Genomic DNA, 20,500 nt, shown 5'->3' with positions numbered 1-20,500 from the left:
GCAGTATGACTGTGGTCAATCCCGCTCTTTTAAATTGGGAGGGGGAAATTTAATCTCATCAAAATTTGGCAGGTACAATTCAAGATAAATAGTTTGAATCTCTAGTGACTGTGGTTTGGAAACAAAATTAAGCTTCTAATAAATTTCTGTAAATTTTCTTTCCGAGTGTTCTGCTAAACACAACTTCTCTCTTGGAGGCAGCTGTAATAATACGGTATTTTACATTTATAAAGTGCTTTTCATCCTGAAAATTCCCAACAGACTTTGCAAACTGCATTTGTTCAAAATCACCTAAATGTGACTAAACTGCATGGGGAGCAACAACCAGACATGGAGGCACAATACATACCTTGGACCACTGAAGTTTTGGCCAAAAACACTAGACTAAAATTCTATCGCTATTGAAAGGATAATAATATTTTTTATCTACATGAAATGACCAGGACCCCGGATTTTTCAAAATACTCAGTGGATTGTAAACTTTACCAGCCCACTAAGTACCTGGGAAGGTAGAAACAGTGAAATGATTTGGTTGGGACTGGAATAGCAATAGCCATCTTAAAACTAATGCTTAGAGTGTTAGGCTTTCCTTGCCAGATGTATCTGGATATTAGTTCCAGCTCCCTATGTTTTGCATGCAGATGAGACAGTTTTGGGGTACAAAGCCTTAATGAGGCTGCAGACAAGCAAAAGCAGTTTCCTACAAGAGGGTGATGAACTGAATGTTACTAGCAATCATTTGCCAGACTAGTATGCTCTGTTAAAAATAGAAAATACTAAACATAGCAGTAATTTAGAAAGAAAAGAAGTACTGCGTGCAAACAACTAATGCAAGTAATACTATTAGGTGAATGTATATGTTAAGATCATGAGCTTTCTCATTACAATGGAAATAAAATGGAGGATATAGTGAGTGTTCATTTTTTTAGCTTACAAAACTGTCATACAGCATTGTATTTTGGCATCAAGCATGTTGAAAGATCCAAAAACGCTCGATACAAGTTAGAACGCAAATGTCTACTTCTTTAGAAGAAAGAACTCTCACGGAGTTCAGCTGAAATTGTACATAAGTGAGGCAGGATCTAGCTTGCTGAAGAATAGCTGCACCATTCACTGAAATGCTGTTAGTTAAGACTGGAAGAGTAATGGACTTAGTACATGGCATTAGAAATATTAAATCAAATTGAAACTACATTTTTGTACATTGAGACAGAAGTCTCAACAAAATAAAAAAGTATTTCACCAGAAGAAACAGATTACACTGATTCTTGGTTTATGTACTCCATGCTACCTCACTCCTGCCAAAGGGCCAGTCCTTATCCAAGCATTTTAAGTAAATTATCAATAGAACACTTATGGACAAAGCACAACTCATATGGTACAGATAATAAACATGTATATAAAACATTTTTAAATGTACATTTTATTTTTCCCTTTCTAATTGTAAACTATAATCTACATACTTTCCCCTTTTTTTGGTATGAGTTTTTGGAAGAATTCCTTAAAATTGGACCATTTTAATTTTAAAAGAAAGTAATGATAACAATTGATGTTGTTTCTTGGGACCTATTGTTCATTAAAATTGTTTTTTTCTTTTCCACACAAGGTCTACTGGCCAAGTTGTGTGTTGTTCTGTACCACAGGCTGTGAAGTCTTTTATACAGTATTTCTTTGTTTCAAGGACAACTGTTTAGAAAAACAGAAGGAATGTATTTATTTTTAAGCATATGGAATGCAATTTTTTCTTGTTTCTGAGATTGTATTTGCAGAAGAAACATAAAAAAAGGAAAACTGATTTTGGCTGAAGTCTTTAAAAGAGCCAAAGAAAATCAGCTGTCCACTTCAGTTGGTTCATGAGGATGGTTTAGTTTCTATCAGTTTTACATTTGTCTGAAAGAGACAGCCACTAAGACAAGGTGCTATTTTTCACTAGAGCCCAAGAGAATATGGAAGCCACAAAAAATTATGCAAATTACTCATTCTAAAGGCTACAGATATGGCAAAATATTTGACGCACACATGAAAAGTATTTAAATGTTATTTGTTACTCTTTTTTAAATGGAAGAGTAAACAGAGCATGGATCCAGTTTTACTGCATTTCCCAAAGCTTTTTTAATATTGGAAGGCCAGGGGAGATTGCTAGATGATTATATACAATACATCCAGGTACTTTTTGTACTGAACTTCATAACCTGCATTTGACTAAAGAATGTGTTTCAGAAAGGCACTGAAATGTGAAGGAAGACTACAGCAGATGCAGAATCCATCTCCTCTGGTAATTTGGACATTCACCTTTGCTATTAACAATGTATGCCTTATCTGTAGTCTGAAGGTTTGGGACTTCATTTTCTGGCTGCAGAAAGATTTGTCATCTATAATACTACCCAGTACTTTCCCTTGTAAAGGTACAGGCACACTAGGTTTCAGTAATCTCTAAGTTGTCTTTTATTTCTCTCTCATTTATCACTGTTCAGTGTGTCCGACAGCTACCAAGCTACTCAGCTGAACACAAAGGAGTTGTTTTTGTCTCTAAGAATATGGTATGAGGCCTACTATACACAGAGTACAAAACATCAAGGCATTCATGACAAAAATCTCATGTAAGAACAGTGCTGTCAAATTCTCAGCAGTATCAAAGTGAAGAATACCTTAATAAGAACAGTTATATGTGTCCCCACCTTTTACAAGCTTTGCTTCATCATGCAAATAGACAGCTGGAAAATTAGTTAGTTGAGGCAGACCCCCCCTCCCCCTGTTTTTTTGACATATAAAGATCATATGACAAGAACTGTGCCTGTTTCGGGCTGGCTGATGATTTTTCATTGGATGCTGGCCATTTGTACCTCTGCACAGTCCAATTATGCATTCTCCCTAGAAACCTTACAGTAGAAATTCCAGAATCATTGGACTGATTTCATTGAAATGTACTGGTTTATGAATAAGTAATACAGACATTGTCTTTGATTCTAAAGCTAGACACAAATCAAGACATTGGTGCTTTCATGGACATGAAACTCGTGTTCCTAGAACTTGTGGGATGAAGGTTGGTGTCATTTGCTGTGAACTGGGGGCAAGGTTACGTGTTCAGGCGAGTACTGTGGTTTCAGACCAGAATTTCCATCCCCTAGAGGTATATTTCTTCTGTATTTCATCAGGGCAAACTCCTGAATCTGCAGAAGGCCTTAGCAATTATACTGATGCCCCACATACCAGCAGAGTGCTACAGTCCAGGTGCATACCAAGGAATAAAGGCAGTGAATGCTGACATCTTAAACCACTTAAGGGTACATATAGTTGCTCCTCACATTTCATAAGTGCTGTAGAAATCACTGAGAAGTAAAAAAAAAATAACTTTTACAAATAAACAAGGATTAAATACAAAGATTGGAAACTAATTAGAAAATTGGAGACAGAATATAGTGAATAAAATGATGAAGCATACTATTAAATAGGGTTCCAAATAGCTGCACATCATTACTGATCACTTTTATATCAAATTATGAGCTCTACCTCAACGATTTCATAGAAATCTCTCACTTAAAGCCAAAAGAAGCCTGAGTTCTTGGGGTTTTTTGCTGTTTGTGTAACTGTTACTTATTTGTCATTCCGGGCCAGTTCTCCACATAGAAGGTCACTCCTCATGAATCACGCTGCTTGAAAAGTGGCTAAAAGATGGATGAGGCCAAGGCACAGAACTGTGCTGAGGGAATGTCTGCTGGGAGAAGGACTGATACGCACAGGGCAGGAGCAGAGGGAGGCCATGGAGCAGTGGAGCCACCTCCTGAACCGTGGTAGCTCCAGAACCTTCCTCCTCATCCAAAGCAGATGCTGGAAAGGACACCAGGAAAAGAAACATTGACACTCTTTGAAGTTAACTGAATCAGTCACAACTGTGAGTGTTGGATCTACATGGTATGGGGTCAACCTTTCTTTACCCATGATTATGTATCTACTTGTCCAACAGGGGAATTGCCTGTTGGCAACAATTCTCATACTGCAGAGGAAAGAGGAAACAGCAGGGGAGAATATCTTGGTGAGAGCAGAGGCAAAGGTGAGGGGAAAAGTTAGCAAACCTATGTAAGTCATATTAAAATGTTAAGCACTGTAGTTCTTACTGACTCAGCAGATATGGTTGGGCACTTGGTACAACTGAGAATCAGACCATTGATTTAAGAACCAGCTTTAGACTCCTAATTTTGAAAAAGTATTGGAAGTGTTGGCTTAAATATCAAGAATTGATGAAGCATTCTGTACAGATAGTAATAGAGCCTATTGCCATGAGCTCTTTCAGTTTAGTTAAGAGATACATAATGAATGACACACTACAGGAACCATAGATTCTATTTTTATTTTCTATTTGTTTTTTTCCTGTCTTACTGTTCTGCTAGTAGAGAATTTAAACTGTTATTGTATACTTTTGTAAATACAGAACCGGATTCCACTCAAATACACACCTGTAGCCCTGTTCAGTAAGAAAACTTAAATTCTCCTCTTCTGGCTTTCTGTGAGACTTTTTTAGTCTGTCATGTTTCCTTTCCCTATTGTTACTACAGACTCCATGGGGTACCATAAGTGAAGATTCACCAGAATTCTCCATTGTAAGATCTTCCTTTTGTGCTGGCTTTTGTCTTGGCAGGAGATAAACCATCTCTTTCACTTTGTCTGGGACACAGATTGGTATGGCCAACATTCTTCCGCTACTGAGTAATTAATCAAAAGGATCTATTTTTCCAAAGTGGTGTCCCTTTTTCAAAATTTTGTCATTGAGTAGACTGTTGAATATTTTCTATTTATACAAGCCCAACCTTTTCCTAAACCAGCTTGAAATGGTTAGTTTAGTGTCAATATTCTCTAAACCATGCAGTTTTTGTACACGTTTAATAAAATATGGACACTTGAGAGCTTCATGCCTTTGTGGCTCATTGAAAGCCAAAAATGGGCAAAATGTAATGCAGCAATAAAGAGCACGGTTTACCATTATTTTTTCCAGATACAGCATTTTCATAAAATTTGAATTTGTCCTTGAGCATTCAAATATTAAAAAATATTTGTGAGTTTCAAAAATCCAGTGTTGGTATCTGTGAAATAGATGTAGATCCATTCCTCGTTCTTTCAGGCAGCTCCTAAAGGATATGTTGGGGGGCACCATCTGGTGGATAAATGTAGTTAAAGCAAATATTTATATTTGCAAACAAGTTCTTTTTTTTGTTCCATGAAATTCATATTTGCTCAGATATCTTACAGTTTCCCTAGCCTTATCTATTCTCATACTAAAGGAAGGTTAGAAGTACTATTCTGATGAAAATCCTTCACAAGCATGGCCTCTAAGTAACCCAGCCCGTGAAAGAGCTTTGTGCTTGAAGTACTGAAATGTAACTAAGTTTGAACGTTGATGATACCCATGGCTGTATTTCACCATTAGCATTTTAGTATGTGCTTCTGTACTATTTATCATGCTTTTATTCACATCATGAAGCAATCTCAAAGCACAGGAACTAGGTTGCTTTTGGATGAGATCAAGCTAGGAGATATTCCACACTAGAAGGTGTTCCAGAAGCACACACCTAATGCCACACTCCAGTCACAGGACCAAGCTAGAAGTACCCCTAAGTAACCCTTCCTGAAATGTGCAGTGTGGATGTTAAGCTCTCGGCACTAACTCTTTCATGTCACAAATCCTTTCCCACTAGCCTGCTCTACTTTACTAATGTAGACATCATTCATATGGCTCACCTGACCCTACCTGCAGAGTAGAGACTACCTATATGGGCTGGGTGAATCTGACTGGAAACTTCATCCAGCAAAGTGAAGTTCAAAATGGAAACACAGATGGGGCAGGCTCCTGTATGCTTGAAGATTTGTCACATGGATCTAAGGTATGTAATGTAGTAGCTAAGTAAAAAGCCCTGGATCAAAACTTTTCTCCTTAGTCAAGCAGAGTCCAGAACAATTACTTTTCAGAACATGCTTTTTTTTTTCCCTTCCCCTTGGTGTGATAGGATGAATGTTTTGTGAGATTTCCTTAAAAGCAGGGTATTCTACCAAATTTCTTCCCATTTTGAAGACAGCATTACTGATATGTATGTTATACATTTGCTTGAAAAACGCATTTTGTCTGCTACTTTCATATTTCTCACAAAGCATGCAAATAGAGAGATAGGGTGTCTTTTTTAAATTAAAAAAAAATGGTGACAGAGAATCACATCTGTGTGTAATTATAGCTAATGTGCTGAAAATTTACAGATCTTTTGTGAGCTCATCCTCCACAAAACCTCACACAATCATCCCCTTTTTATGCCAACAAAATGAGTTTTATAGCCTGGACTTTTCTACACCATAAATGCAAAAATAAAGCAGTATGTTCAGAAATATTATTGGCACCACTATATTTCTAATGAGCTATAATACATTGCTCTGTGCTGGTTTCCAGGTTAAGCCTGGCTGTAAATTTGTAAGCACATACAACCATGTAGTACTTTCACCTTATATGATACAATATAGAATCTTAAAATATAGACGCTGTATATTTAAAACAAAGTAACCACAAATTCTTACAATTCAGAAAGCAGCAGTATTCCTGTAAAAAGAGGACATAATTTACTGAAATTGTTTTTACTAGGCACACCCAGTTTTGACTTTTATGAGGCCGAGATAAGTAACACTGGTTTCTTAAGTTGTTTTAACAACAAACTAAACTATTCAAACTTTACATTCACGTTTAGGATTAGTAATGCCTATCAGATTGATGCTTGCGTTTAAATAGAGCTCTTAATTTTATTTTAAGAATGTAAGAAAGGCTTTACTGGGTCAGAGCAATGGTCTATCCAGCCCAGTTTTCTGTCTGCAGCAGTGGCAATCAGAGAGGCTATTCACAGAGAATAACAAGCCCAGCTGTTTTCAGAAGTCCATTCCTCTTTCACTTCCCACAATACACCATTGTTGTGTTAGGGATGCCAGAGGTACCCCCCTACCCTATGACAATGCTGCCCACCGATTTTTCTAATCCCTTTTTGAACCTGTTGACACAGTTTGCCTCTACAATCTCATGTGCTAGCGAGTGCCAGAAGTCCACTACCTTGTGTTTAAAGAAACACTTTATCTGTTTCAAGCTGATGTTCTATTGTTTTTATTAAGTTCTCATATTACAGGATAGAGTGAACAGAAGTTCTGCCTTCACCTTATCTGCTATTTTCATGACTTTGTTACCCTTCATCACGTTTCTTCCCAGCCTTCTCCTTTCACTGCTGAAGACCCCCAACCTTTTTAGTCTCTTCTCATAAGGTAGCTGCTCAACCCCTTAATTATTTAAGCTGCCCTTAGAGCTACATGTTGTTACACAGAATGCCAAGATATTTTTAAATTTTTTTGAGAGCTTCTCAGCAAATTCTGGGATCCAGTTGCCATACTGGTGAAAAGAAAACTGAAGGTTTCCATATTATCAATCTGATAGTTGCTTTTCTAGTAAGACAGATTACTTTTCCTCATTGCTTATTCCTAAGGGTTCAAAAAAATTAATTCTGAGGCATACAGTTTGATTTTCATCCTCACTGATTTCAACCTACTATTTTATATGTAATGCTATTCATTAACTTCAAATTTAAAATTTTGAGGAGTACCTTATTTTTGCTATATATATTAATATATTTAGCTGTGCTTCAGTAATACTTACACTTTCCTCTAATGTGCTATTTGGTTATTCCTTTAATGCGCTTATCTATCTACAGGTCTTTTAATTATGTTAGGCTCTTTTGGAATGTCTTTAAAGTTTTCCTCAAACACTGTGAATCATATATATTCATTGCCTTCTCTGACATTCAGTATTTCTCCTGCCCTAGCAACTTAGGCTGAACACTGGTTTTGAAAACTTTCCTTTTTGCTTTCATTTGAGGGGTATTTTTTCCACCTCATATGTTACAGGTTTAATTTTATATTAGTAACAAGTATTATGTACAAGTACAGAAGTTTATGACCACAGGTAGCTATCTTCTTTTCTCTCAGGAGAAAAATACAAGCATTGTGCTGACTGTTACTGATTTATAGAACACAAAGGCCTTATTCATTCTCATTTCAAGGTCATCGCTATGTGATCTTCTTTGAACAACTTGCAGATAAACATCAAGAAGTCCTCATGAATAACAATGACTAAACTGTCAAGACAGTAATAGTATGATTGAAGAGAGCATCCTCTAAACGTGACATATACTAAGGAATGTGGACAAAACTTCCATGCCTTACAGTTGTGATAAAATGGGATGTGCCATTTTTAATGTAATGGTGAACTGGATTACTGATTGGAATCAAGTCTTAAACGAATGGCTTATTTAGCCAAGAAGAGAGGGATTTTGACATTTTTTTAATAAAGCAGAGTGATGTGCAGGAAGCTCAGAGAATATAATATCTTTCTCTGGCTCTTTTGTTTCTCTGTGGGAGGCCAATGTATAGCATTCAAGAAAATTTCTTGATGCTGCTGACTTTCATATGAGCAGATTGACAGGATGTACAGTTTGTCACAATTGTGTATTTCTGATCAGGATTGCAAATAGCAGGGGTGGCAAAGATCCAAACTGGCCTATACTGGTGGAATAATTCAAGTAATTATTCAGGGAACCGTACTGCAAACACATTTAGTCCTTTACTTTCACATGGAATTCAAAATGCTGCAAAAATCTCATGGCATGCCACACAATTGTGAGTTCCATGCTGCACAGGTTGATTAATAACATGGTGAGGTACCACAAGAGACTGAGACAAGAAGATACATACGACAAGGTTCTAAAGTGTGGTAAACTAGGTTTATTTAATTCCAAGATAAATTTCATAGAAGTAGGACACATATGTGAAAATTGGATGGTAAAGATTCCCATGCCCAGTACGACTAGGAATGTCATGTATACTAATTAAGCAAACAGAAACAAGAAAATAGTTTGTATGTATTTTTGAGGTGCATACAATTCACAATAGAACAGGTTTCCCATCTCAGTGCCAGATAAGCCTAGCCAAAAAGGATAATTGATTGGTTTTATGCACCATTGCACAGTGTCTAAAGGCATTCATAATCTATGGTTGATTGCATTTTGAATATTGCCAAAAGGAATACAATCCCCTCACTGTTGAACAAGATCATAATATTTATATTGACAATTGAGAACTTTGAATAATAATAGTCCCATCACGTCTTTTCTATAAAATTAAGACTCTTTTATGTCCGAAATCAAAAACAGATTGCACAGTCCAAATAGTTAGGATTTTGTCAGCATTTTTTAATTAAAACTGCTTATTTGTATAAGCTGTGTCTTTGTCATATAAATATGAAAATACATTCTCACAGTATGGACTTGGATTCAATTCAACTTCCAGTTTTTCTTGTATGTTCTTATAGTAAGCTATCTGCCCTCTCAAAATGAGATGTAAAGGAAGTTCTTAGTTTGTGAGGCTGAGAGAATAAAACAATGTTCCCATTTAAAAATTCTTTGTCTCAAAAGTTGCTATTAAATACGGAGACATGTTTCAAGAAGAGTGACCAGATTCACATTGACAAAGCACAGGCTGAGGGCGAGTATGTTTTCTCTCTCTGAAAAACATCCCGCTTTTCAGCCAAAATTTGGAATAAAAAGTTATTTCAAAATTTCTGAAGGAACATGGAAACAATCACTATATTCTGTGGGTGACCCAGTCAAGCAAGAATGTAGGTTCACTTTTAACATACCAGTTTTCAGGCGCTTCAGAAAATTCTTCTCAGACTAAAACTTCACTGCATGCATTTAAGTATTTTGAAAGTTAAAAACTATTTTATTAAAATATCTTTAAATCCACTTTCTTTTTTTTTTTAGCAGTGCCCTGCTATTTGGGCATAGAGTTGAGAGTCAGTAGATCTTAATTTTATTTCCGTCACTGCCATTCTGTGCTTTTAGAATTCTGTGCTTTTAGAATTCTCCATGAGTAAAACATGGATAAAAATAATTTCCTTGGTACAAAGCTTCAGGATTTATTGATCAAAGTGTCTTTTCACACAGACCAATGAGATTAATTTTGGCTGCTGGGCTTACAAAAAAGATATAAGTTAGAACAATTTTAAGACCTAAAATGACTGATCTTTCTTTAAGGGAAGAGTTTAATAAGCTTTCACCTGCATGGAAGGCAAACAGGCTATCCCAGGCCAAGGCAAAGTCAGCACCAGCCACAGTCATCTTTTTTTAAGGGAAGTTTTTGTTGTCAACAAAACTTAAGCAAAAAAAAAAAGTAAGTGGAATAGCCTCACCATTGCAGTGTATCCAGTGGACCAGCAGTTACATTTTGCTCATGGAAGACTTAGATTGAAATTCCTGCTGCAAATCTGGCAGAGGAGTGATTTGGGGCCCTCTATACTCATTGAATTTGGGGCACAGAAGAACTTCTCAGAAGAAAGTGCACACAGAAGGATTGATGCAACTGGCATGTTGTACTGGATAGTCTCTGGGACAAGGGGAGTCCCTTTGAGTACAGTGCCCCTGCCCAAAAATGACCTCTGAATGTTCTCTTCATTCTTTACAGGCAGAGGAAAAGGGCACTGGGCTGCTTTGGGCACCTAACTCCCACAGAAGCTGCAAGTTGCATTTTCTGTTGGCTAGCTTAGTTTACAATCTGCCCTGGAAACTGATTTCAATTAATTCCCTTCTAGACACCTAATTTTTCCAGGGCATTGAGCGTGGCAAGTTCACTCAAAATTCTGAATTTCTGTAAGCGAGAGGGTTTCCAGGAGTCAGGCACAGCAATACTAAGTTTTATAACTCATATGTCTCCCTTTTAAATCTAGATAAAGGTCTTCTGCTTGTGAGTGTTAGATAAAAAGGAGATAATCTTTCCTGTGTCAAGAATGCCACTGAAGCGAGGCACTGCTTTCCCCTAATTTTCACACAGTTATATTTCATAACCAGATTGTTAAGACAAGGGCACTTATTTCTGTTTTTTTCATCCTACCTTTATGTCTCTATGATTCCACAACTTAAACTTTTTCTTTCTTCTTGTCTACTGTTCCTCCACTACCCTTGTGACACAAAATGGCATGGGCTATACAACCTAAGTATACTGGATCGCTGATGTAAATGCATCTGCTGAGAGTCAGAGTATAATGAGAAGCTGCACAATTAAGAACTTTAAAGACCAACAGTGAGGTTCTGAAGGCAATCAGAGCATTGAGGATAGAGGTATTGCACTGTGCTGTTGTCAGGGGGCTGCAAAGGCACTTGGTCATGCTGGCTGTTCTGCAAGGGCCATGAGGTCTGACTGCCTTGCTGAGGGGACTGAGGATGCTTTGAGGTTATGGAGCACCATTTTGGAATTTTACTGTGTGATGTCTCAGGTACCAGTTCCAAACACTCATTTGTATAATTTTTGAAGTTCTGTGAGGATTCTGCAGAACTGCTTTCTACCTTTGTTGAACCTATTTCTAAAACATTAATTGGGACTTCTTTGGTTGTTTTAGGCAGTATGGGAGAAGATCAGAGAAAATTGTTCAGGATGTGCTGTTTAATTTTAGCACACACATTGTATGCCAAAGTTGCTTATGTATGTGGTTAGAACAGTAATAGAAAGGGGGGAAAAAACAACAAAAAAACAAAACCAGAAAGCCAGTTGCAATGAATGGCAGTTTAGCTTGTTCTTGTGGTGGGGTTTTTTTGCTAGTGCTTATTTGGGAAAAAAGAGTATTTAACTATAATCCCATCTACCCTGGAGTTAAATATTCAGCACTGCTTACTTAGTGACTAGCATTAGCATTAAAAAAAAGTAAGATTTACTGGCAGTTATTGTTCTAATGTTCTAATAGTACGTGTTTTAGACTGTTCTGGGAGTTAAGATGGTACTGTATAAAAAGCTTGCAGATACACATCCAACTCCAGTAAATTCCCAACAATGCACTGGCAGACACAGGAAATCTTGTAGAAAACGATCCCAGTCCAGACTAGGGAATATTTCATTCCTGGCCCTACAGAATTCACCTCAAAATACTGTGTTTCACCTCAAGTACTGTGTTCAGTTTTGGGCACCTCACTACAAGAAAGACATTGAGGTGCTGGAGTGTGTCCAGAGAAGGGCAACAAAGCGTGCACCATGCAGCTGCTCGCTCACTCCTCTCCCCACCCCCGGTGGAATGGGGAGGAGAATTGAAAACAAGTAAAACTCGTGGGTTGAGATAAGAACAGTTTAATAGGTAAAGCGAAAGCCACGCGTGCAAGCAAAGCAAAATAAAGAATTCATTCACCACTTCGCATTGTCAGGCAGGTGTTCAGCCACCTCCAGGAAAGCAGGGCTCCATCATGTGTAATGGTTACTTGGGAAGAGAAACACCATCACTCTGAAGGTCCCCCCAGTTTATATACTGGGCATGACGCCGTATGGTCTGGGATATCCCTTTGGTCAGCTGGGGTCAGCTGTCCCGGCTGTGTCCCCTCCCAACTTCTTGTGCCCCCCCAGCCTCCTTGCTGGTGGGGTGGGGTGAGGAGCAGAAAAGGCCTTGGCTCTGTGTAAGCACTGCTCAGCGGTAACAAAAACATCCCTGTGTTATCAACACTGTTTTCAGCACAAATCCAAAACATAGCCCTGTACTAACTACTATCAAGAAAATTAACTTTACTCCGGCCAAAATCAGGACAGTTACTTTCTGAAAATCTGAAAAATTGAAGTACATTAAATTGTGTAAATATAGTAACAGAAAGTTTGGCATGAATTTCATGGAATATATGTTCTTTGCTTAGATTTAAAAAATTGGGGAAATCGAAGATTAAGGTTATCCTTTTAGATACACTAATTTCTTCTTGATTATGTGGACTAGTTTAACTGGGGTGTTTTTTATATATCTTACACAGTTAAACTGAATCAATACTAAATACTACAGTATTCCACCTTAAATTTAATCTATGATTTTTTGTTGTAACCAGGGAAAAGAATTTTGAGATAGAATAATTTGAAGGCAAATAAACCCCAGCTGTATTCTGAACTGCCTGACAAAATGGTGATGGTACTGGAAAACAGAACTACAATAAGCAAGATCAAACTTATGTCATTACTGAAAGACAGTAAGGAAACAAAGAAATAACTAGAATGCATCCACTCCATTTTGCGAAAGTATTTCAAAATTCTGAACTATGTCCTTGTTGAATAGAATATTTTAAACATTTATGTGAAATGCTTTGTTTCAAAGTGGTATTTTTTAAATCCAAAAGTTCAGCTCTTACAATTCTCCTTGCCATTCTGAAGTTACTTAAGTTTGCTGGATCACTAGAACTTCCTAAAAATGTTTGGCTTTAACAAAACAGTATATTTGAGTAATATTTTTTAGGTGAAAATCTTATCACCTTGAATGAGCTAAAATAACAAAAGCCAATGCTATGTATATATGTGTGTGTGTGTGTGACTAGAAGTTTTTTATCACATCAGAAATACACCTTTTAATGGAAAGTTATTCCTACTCATCAATAAGCAGAGACACAAACCAGGGAGGGAGCTTCCTTATATCAATAACCTTTAACTAACAGCAAATCTGTTTCCTCAAGGCAAGCAATCTGGTAGCTCTGACACCTGCAACTACTGGAAACATTTGTCTAAGAAGGAATCAAACTAGTGGGAGCCTGGGGAAATATAAATACAGTAAATGGATTGAAAATACTTCAGCTGGTGCTTAGAGATTGTTCAATCATGAAGTACTACTCTTTGGTAACATAAAAACCCCTAGAAATCACCAGAAGTTAGCTTACTGTGGTGTTGGAGCAATTATCAAATATATTTAGAAGGGGAGAAAACTGTATTATGAATTAAGGCACCGTTTATATACCAAACTATATGAAGGTAGAACAGCTCTCTAAGATGACAATTCCTTTTAAGGTCTGCTGGTATACTTTACAGAACACATCTATCACTTTTTTAAAAATACAGATATTTCTGTAGAAGTGGAAGTGGGCTCTACCCATATATGATTTTATAACTGTACACATCTTTTTAAAAAGAAGTCACAAACTCAGCCTGACAGGCATAAAAGCCAAATTCTTAAAGGTACCAGTGTACCTGGAAGTCCAAGTAGGTAGTTGTCTAAAAGCTCTTTATAATTCATGCAGTTTGAGTAATTCCTTTGTGTTTGACCATTCCAAAGAGTCCATACTGGAGTCAAATTATGCTCTGCTACAATGACTGTTACTTGTTTGAGTTCCTTACCACTTTTACAAACGTACTCTCAAGTATTTTTCTCCCTGGTACAGTTTTGTAAACTTGAACAAAACTGATCTTTGTTAGTCATGGGCCTAAATAATGCCAATACATATCAATATACATACCATGCCTCTACATATCATTGCAAGATAATACTATGAAAAATGAGAACATGGGCATAAGAAAACTTTAATCTAAATTTATTAAACTGTTCCTACGTGACAGTGAAATCATCATGCCTACCAGCTGTAGAAAAAACTCTAAAGTCAATCACGACTACATAGTCTGTGAGAATCTTGCAGTTCATGAAGGTGCTCTTCAAGTGCCTTCTCCAGCCCTTCATCATTCAATGTTACCTGCTCCCTTTTTCTCAAACATGAAGGCAAGAAAGAATGAACAGAATCAGAAACAGTTGTGAAATGTAATTATGCTATTTTCTTTCTGCTGCTAATTGGCAATAACATAACAAATTTATGAATGTGATTATATGAACATAAGAGGAAAATAGTGGACTTGATCTAGAAGGTCTGTTGCCTGCCTATTTTCTGTGCAGGACAGTACTGTAATGATGGTTTTTGCCATGTACATAGATTCAAAAGACAACTGAGAATTAATCCATTAATTGCCTTTGATACACTGCTACAGTGTGCAGATGTCATTTGATCCTAACTCTTTTACTAGCTTTAGCTACTTTTCAGTACTGAGGTTAGGTACAGTACTGAGTATATGGTAATAATGGAAAATAAGAATAGTAGTAGTAATGTAGCATGTAATTAATTCATTCACACAGCTTAGATCAGTAGAGCTTTGACAGACTAAGGAGAAGTTACAGGATCCCAAAATACCAAATCAGTGAGACAGATGAGTCAGGTTTTTCTCAGGGCAGAAGGCATGAAGAAACTATTTCAGTGCCAGGTAACCAATAAACATAATTTATCCCATATTTAGATTAAGATGTGTAATCGGTATTATATAAATTAAGACTTTCTGTAGGATTAAGATAATAATTTTAAGAGTTCTGGTATTGTCATCTCACTCCTTTTCCTTTGAATCAATGTACATGCAAGTTCTTACACATATAAACTTAAACTCTTGTTCAGACTTTAGTTTTATTTTGTATTTGCATATAATCATTTGTATGTATTTCATATTACAGTATGAATTCACCACAGAACATGTATTTGCCATGTTATATCTTCATGGCATTAATTGAACAATTAAGTTATTACACTTTTTGTTATTGTTGTTACTGGGAACGCCTGTGCTCTCTGAACACATTTCCTGAACCCTCACGGTTCCACAGACAGTGTTTAGGGGCCAGCAATGGATACAGACCTTCCAATACCCAAGGTAATTAATTTAGAACTGCTTCTGTGCATCTCTGCCATGTAAACATAGCCTCACTGCCAACATATTAATAAGACAGAATACCAGAAGTTTACATCTAAAAATTACTTTGGCAGCCATCACAATTAAAAAATTATTTGAAAACAAAAAGTTAAGGGCTTTTTCCAATATCTGCACATTATGAAACCAGCCCAGTAACAAAGAATTCTCTGAATTAATAGGCACACTGGCATCAGACATCAGTAAGAACAGTATTGACTTTTACATGTAGAGAGCTCAGCAGACATTATCCTTTTAGAAACAGTTATTACTTACAGGCTAAGGTGGTCAATTTTGTTAGGAAGCAGTATTAAAAGTTTTAAACATGCATAATATGTTTTTATGAAAAATACCAACAATGTTGGTAACTTGATTACAAGTACTGAATACAAAAGTTTTACTTACATGATTAACAGCGACACTTTTATAATAACTTCCCTATTAAAATATCTCCCCATGAAGCCTCAGGCATTCCGAGCTCGTACATTATAGAGGACCAAAAAATTCCAGTTATCATGTTCTGGAAAGCATATGTGATCATAGCAATGGAGATTATTTTTTTATATATATATATGTTAGGATAGATACAAACCATTGTGGAAGTGCACATACAACATTTTGAAACATTAGGATGTAAATTTCTGAGACTGGAGGAGTAGGATCATTTGACATAATGTTGTTTACATACCCAGCAAAGAGCTGCAGCAGACAATTCTTTTCTGACTGTCAATCAGACTTGGAAGCTGAACTGGAGGAACAGTCCAGCATGCAGAATGGGCTGAGAACAAGTTAAGAGTTGGTTATGTTGAAATGAATAATACATCCAAATTGTGCTGACAGAAAAGTAAGACTGAGTGAGCATTTATGTAGCTGTTGGAACTCTTTTCCATCAGGCCTGTCGCATTTGTGGTGGTGGTGGCCTTTATTCTCCAGGGTAGTATTCAGATCTCAAGTCAGGCTGAAGCTGGATGTGAATGAGCTTGTTCATCCATATGATGTAGTCTGCTGGGCCAATATTGCCATAGGCTGCATGTGGACTGTTTTGCCTTCTTCCCTTACGCTTGTAACATACATTAATTTATATTACACATAATACTAGAAAAAAGAAAGAATTCAAATCTCTCATTTCACAGGCAATAGTCTAACCATTCTAGTTAATCATTACCTTTAAATTGAAAATAGTCTGAACTGTTTAAATATAGGGTCAAGCTTGCATTATTTATTGGAAAAAAACCCATTCTCCCAAAATTCTGCTCCTGAACTTGTTAGAGTCACTGTAATGTCGTCAGTGCCATCAGCAAGATTAATAGTATGAGTGAGAGAAGTAATTCAGATGCCTGAATGCTTCAGACAGCGTGGAGTATTTGAAACATCTGTATAGGGCTTGCAGCTACTGGACCTACAGGAGACCTGCACTCTTCTGGAGCAATAGCTGGAATGCAGGTGGGATATCCTACTGATCTTTCCTCAGGCTTCTGGGTTTCACCTGATAAACACTGATAAAATATTTCCGGTAAGAAGAAGATAAAAGGAAATATGCATTCATCTACATATTTTGCATTTACTTCACACCTTTCCAAAAGCAAGTTAATTGTACTAGTTTCTATGTAGCATTAGTGTAACACAGGCAATTTTAAATTTGTCCTAGATAATTCTCTTATTTTTGATGGATGTTCTGTAACTATGCAGAACTGTACAGACATGAGATGGAAAATAATTCTGTAGTAGGATCTGCTTTCTTTGGGGGGTTGGACTGGATGACCTCCAGCAGTCCCTTCCAACATAAATTAGTCGATTTTATAAAATAAAGATGCAGGTTTTAAAAATAGCTTCTGTGAAAAAGCCATGGAGCACAGTACCTACGATGATAAGTATTTAATTATAGAAGATAGTAAAGAACTGTGCAAGCACCATACTCTGTTGGTGACTATTGTATCCATGTCTTAAAAAAAGTGGTGAGTGCAATCTTACTATTTTGTTTTTCATTATTAAATATTTTTCTTTTTATACTAAATAAATACGCTGTAAAAATGCAGGCCTTGTCAGGGAGATGCATTGAAACACACTCAACATTAAACTGGAGTCAGTAAGACTACAAAGGTGAGACTAATATGCAAGTAGTTTCAATTATCTGTATGAAAATGAAAATAGATTTTACTTAAAGTATTTGGGACACTGCATGAAACAAAAATCTTACTAGTATAATATATAGAGAAATTGAGATCTTCAAAACTGTAATTTTTAGAAATTATGCAGGACTTGAAAAACAGAAATCAAATATAAACCCTGAAAAATAAAGAACAGTTCTAATATCGTAGGCAAAGAACAACCGAATTTTGAAGATTATAAACTTTGGTGATTAAAAATATCACATATTAGACATTGGTTTTAGCACGTTGCATCTTTCACAGCTATTGAACAATAGGTTAAGTTACAAAGAGCTATTGTGCTATCGATTTTTCAGTAAAGCCCTACTGAAATCATTGGGAAGTCAAAAAACCCCAAAATAAAACATGGTAAAACTGATTTAGCCCATCACCTAATTATTGTCCAAGTGTCACTTATTGTGATAAAACTCTTCCCACTATATTTTCCCCAGAAAGGATGGAGAAAGTGGGAGACTGGCCTAGAGAGCATCCAAGCCCATATACAGGGGCTCAGCAATGTGGACAGAGACAGGTTACGTTTTAAACCAGGTTTAATCTGAACTTTATTATCCAGAGCAAATACATGTTTCTCTAATGTGGTCTCTAAAGTGATACAATGACAATCCCCTCTACCCATGGTGTGCAGCTGAAGCACAGACATACTCAAAGGCACTCGGAGGCCTCTGAAGTACCTTAGAGAATAAAAGGCGTTACTTTGTGGGTCAGATGAACTCCGTTAGGCATCTGCAGTCCTGGTGGCTTACAAAGTGAATAATCTCCTGTTCTGTCCTACCACCTTTTTCAGTAAAAACAGAAGATGTGTGCTTTCCCCTATTTTTATGTTCATTGTCTTGTTGCAACTGCATATCCATGTATAAGCAAATTAAGTATTTTTAGCACAGAAGTATAATGAGAACTTTCTGGAAAAACATATATAGCAAGTAAGTAATTATTCTGAATATCCCAAAGGACAAGTGATCATTTATTCATTAATGCACAGCAGTCCAGGAATAGGATTAAATAGGTGATAGGTTACGTGTTTTGGAAAAGGACAAGACCTAGTCAGTATAAAATATGGTGATGGTTCAGTCTGAATAAAAAAATATTCATTTTCTGCCCAAGTTCCTTTAAACTTAGTGGGGATTTTAATTGTCAACTTGCAGAGGCAGAAAGAAGAGATTAACTTCACTGAATTTTAAACAGTCTCTATTTAGGCATCCAGAGTAAGTCTACAGCTACCAGTTATTAATGAAGCACCTCAAAAAACCAAAACATATCGAAACAAACCTCAGCCCATGTATGTCACACCTCTGTGTTGGAATGCAACAAAATATCTTCTAGAGGTTCCCTCTCTCTCCACACTTTAGATTACTGAATTTGTTTGTCATACCATGTTAATTGGACTAATTTGTAATTTTATTATTAAAGTTGACTTTTTCTTTAATAACCATCTCGCCTTTCACAATTCTGAAGTGATAGCTTTATTTTGTTGATTGAAAACACAGAATTCAAATGTAAAATGAAAAAAATACGGATTTCTGCACCAGTTTCTTATTCTCCAGTACATTTCCTCTTTTTATGTTTTTTAATACCCTAGAGATATTTTTAGAAGCTAAAATAAGTGATTAAAGACATTTCTGTTGTCAGTTTTATACTTTTAAGATGCCTAGTCTTTCTACTTGAGGTTTCTATTTGTTTAAAGCTATCTAGCTGAAATGGAAGCCACCCACACAATTTTTCTGTGAAAATTATATATTTGCAATATAATACTTGTACTGTAGTTCCATTCCTCCATCATACACACTACATATAGTTTCAGTGGTCTGAACAAGCAAAGGCATGTACATAATTAATTCCATGAGGGACAGCTTATTCATATATTTGTGCACACACACAACTCTTGCTCTTTGTGTATCAGTTGCACATAATTTAAAATGACTCTTTCTTCTAACTTGAGTACTCTGTGTAAATTAAATTCTAAATAAAGCTCCAAGTTTTCAGACATATTTTTTTTGTAGCTTGATCAAACATTTTCTATTGTCCTACATACACATAAGAGTGCACACCACACACACACTGGAAATGTTTTTTTCTGTGTTTCAGCTTGTGCTATGCAGTAAAACGGTTATAAAAATAACATGGCAACACATGTGGATGTCATAAACATTTTGTGTTACTTTACAACCAAACTCAACCAAATGCACTGTCGCAGCAGCGGGCCCATTCCAGGAGTGGGCATGGAAGACGTTTCCTCAGGCACCAAGGTGATTTGCAAGTTGCAAATGAGCAATACATACGGTGTAGATTAGGTGTAAATTAAAGTCACAAGTGTTTTCTTCGTAAGTGACATATATACATACCTGCGTATAGGATCTGTACTTTTAAAAAAAACCCCAAAACTAACAAAAACCCAAATCCACACAGGATTTTATTTTTTTTTTTAAAAGGCAGCACACTTTTTCAGGATTGTGAGGGAATACGACCCAGAAGACTTCCCCGAGGTAAAGCAGGTCTCCCTCCATTTCCCTCAGCCGTTGCCGTACCGGCATCTCCCGCAGGGACACCCCGCCTCCGACCCCCGGGCCCCGCTCTCCGGGGAGGGGCCCCTCGCTCGCCACCCACCTTCTTCCCCCGACACGAAGCCCCGTCTGTCTTAACGCCCAGGGTCGGGCGGCCCAGCCCCCGTTTCGGTGTTAAAATGGTGCCACCGTCTCTAAGGGAGCGCCGAGACAGCGCTGTCTCCGCCACGCCAGGCTACCCTCTGTCATCCCCGCGGGGCGGCCCGCCTG

Source organism: Haliaeetus leucocephalus, unplaced genomic scaffold (genome assembly GCF_000737465.1).
Source record: "Haliaeetus leucocephalus isolate CR32 unplaced genomic scaffold, Haliaeetus_leucocephalus-4.0 Scaffold566, whole genome shotgun sequence".
NCBI lineage: Eukaryota > Metazoa > Chordata > Aves > Accipitriformes > Accipitridae > Haliaeetus > Haliaeetus leucocephalus.
This window is presented reverse-complemented; position numbering follows the sequence as displayed.